At 42.4% G+C, this 2,535-nt stretch overlaps 1 pseudogene; it reads left to right on the plus strand.

Annotated features, from left to right (window-relative positions):
• The first annotated feature begins 10 nt into the window (after nucleotides 1–10).
• On the plus strand, nucleotides 11–1,264 carry LOC102484965 (nucleolin pseudogene; annotated as a pseudogene).
• The last annotated feature ends 1,271 nt before the right edge of the window (nucleotides 1,265–2,535 follow it).

The following is a 2,535-nucleotide window of genomic DNA, read 5'->3' on the forward strand; positions in this document are numbered from 1 at the left end:
GTCTTTGGCAATGAAATTAAACTGGAGAAACCAAAAGGAAAAAACAATAAGAGATCGAGATGCAAGAACACTTTTGGCCAAAAATCTCCCCTACAAAGTCACTCAAGATGAATTAAAAGAAGTATTTGAAGATGCCATGGAAATCAGAATAATCAGCAAAGATGGAAAAAGTAAAGGGATTGCCTACATTGAATTTAAGACAGAAGCTGATGCAGAGAAAACCTTTGAAGAAAAGCAGGGAACAGAGATTGATGGGCGGTCTATTTCTCTATACTACACTGGAGAGAAAGGTCGAAATCAAGACTATAGAGGTGGAAAGAATAGCACTTGGAGTGGTGAATCAAAAACTCTGGTTTTGAGCAACCTCTCCTACAATGCAACTGAAGAAACACTTCAGGAAGTATTTGAGAAGGCATCTTTTATCAAAGTGCCTCAGAGCCAAAATGCAAATCTAAAGGGTATGCATTTATAGAATTTGCTTCATTTGGGGACTAGCAATTAGCCTAATGGCTATGTCGCTGGACTCCCACGTAGTCGACCATGGTTTGAGTCCTGGACCCGGTAGCTTAAAACTCATGCTGGGCGCGTGTGCGTGCATGCCCAAGATCCCGAGAGGAGGAGGAGGAGAAGGGATTGTGGTGTGGCCATCCCCCCTGGGGGGTGATTTCTCGCTTTCTGTCTCTTTCTGTCTTTCTGGCGAGCGCATGCGCCCTATAACAAAAAAAACCTCCCCGAGAAAAAAAGAATTTGCTTCATTTGAACACACTAAAGCAGCTTTAAATTCCTGTAATAAAAGGGAAATTGAAGGCAGAGTCATCAGGTTGGAGCTGCAAGGACCCAGGAGATCACCTAATGCAAAAAGTTGGCCCTCCAAAACTCTTTTGTCAAAGATCTGTCTGAGGATATCACTGAGGAGACATTAAAGGAGTCTTTTGACGGCTCTGTTTGTACAAGGGTAGTCACTGACTGGGAAACAGGATTCTCCAAAGGGGTTGGTTTTGTAGACTTCGACAGTGAGGAAGATGCCAAAGCTGCCAAGGAGGCCATGGAAGATGGTGAAATTGATGGAAACAAAGTTACCTTGGACTGGGCCAAGCCTAAGTGTGAAGGTGGCTTCGGGGGTCGAGGTGGAGGCAGAGGAGGCAGAGGTGGATTTGGTGGCAAAGAACGAGGGGGCTTTGGAGGGCGAGGTAGCTTCCAAGGAGGCAGAGGAGGAGGAGGAGGAGACCACAAGCCACAAGGAAAGAAGACAAAGTTTGAATAGTTTTCTCTGTCCCTCTGTCTTCCCTCTTCCATTTGAAAGAAAGGACTCTGGGGTTTTTACTCTGGTACCTGATCCCTGGCAGAACCTTCTGAGGACATTCCCAGACATTGTGCAGCCCTGGGGTCTACTTGGAAAGCCATAGAAACAACGTTTCAAGGGAGATACTCTTGATGGTTTTGACTGGATATTCATATAAACTTTTTAAAGAGATGAGCGATAGAGCTAAGCCTTATCTGTAAGTTTTGAATTTATATTGTTTCATCCCATGCACAAAACCATTTTTTTCTACAAAGTTATTTATTATTATTATTATTATTTTTGCATTTGGCAATTGTAAAGGAAAGCAGAATGTTTTATCATGATTTTTGCTTCGATGACTTTAGGACAAATTTTTAAAAATCCTAAACTCTAAAAAATAAATAAATACAAAAACAAACAAACAAAACCACCAAATTGAATTAAATAATGTGTATGTGTCTGTATATATGTATGTGTATACATAAATACACATGCAAATTATATACACACACACACACACACACACACACATAAATAAAAGATAGCTGAGTAGTAAGTTAGAAATAATAACGTGGGAAGACAGGAAACCAGGGAATACCTTCTAACTGGACAAGCTCTGAGGCAAGGTCTGCATGTACAGGTAAGTGGGTACGAGAAATGCATCCTTGAATGGGGGAGGGTACACGAAGACATGGAACATGGAGAGGCATAGCCACAAAGAAGCTTCTGAGAGACCGTGTGTGTGTGTGTGTGTGTGTGTGTGTGTGTGTGTGTCAGGGTAAAGCAGAAAGAAAACCAGTAAGGGACAAGGAAACTTATTTAGCATCTATTACATGCCAGGAGCCTTGTACTTATTATTATTATTATTTTAGAGAGAGATTTTTGCTATAGAACACACGTGCTCACCAGAGAGAAAGTGAGAAATCACCCACCGCGGGAATGGCCACACCACAATCCCTTCTCATGGGATTTTGGGTATGAACATATGTGCTCCTGGTGTGAGTTTGAAGCCACCGGGTCTGGGACTCGAACCCCAGTTGACTATGTGGGAGTCCAGTAATGTAACCATTACACTATCTGTTGGCCTCCACGTACATATTATTTTAATCTAACTTTACAACAAATTTGAAAGGTAATATTCCTATTTTTAAGGATGAAGAAGTTGGCCTAGAGAAGGTGAGAAACTCCCCTCGGAGCACTGAGTTACCAACCCATGGCTGGCTTCAAAGCTCCTGGGCTGGCTCCACGTCGCA

The sequence above is a fragment of the Tupaia chinensis genome, unplaced genomic scaffold (assembly GCF_000334495.1).
Source record: "Tupaia chinensis unplaced genomic scaffold, TupChi_1.0 Scaffold000671_1, whole genome shotgun sequence".
In the NCBI taxonomy this organism is placed as follows: Eukaryota; Metazoa; Chordata; class Mammalia; order Scandentia; family Tupaiidae; genus Tupaia; species Tupaia belangeri.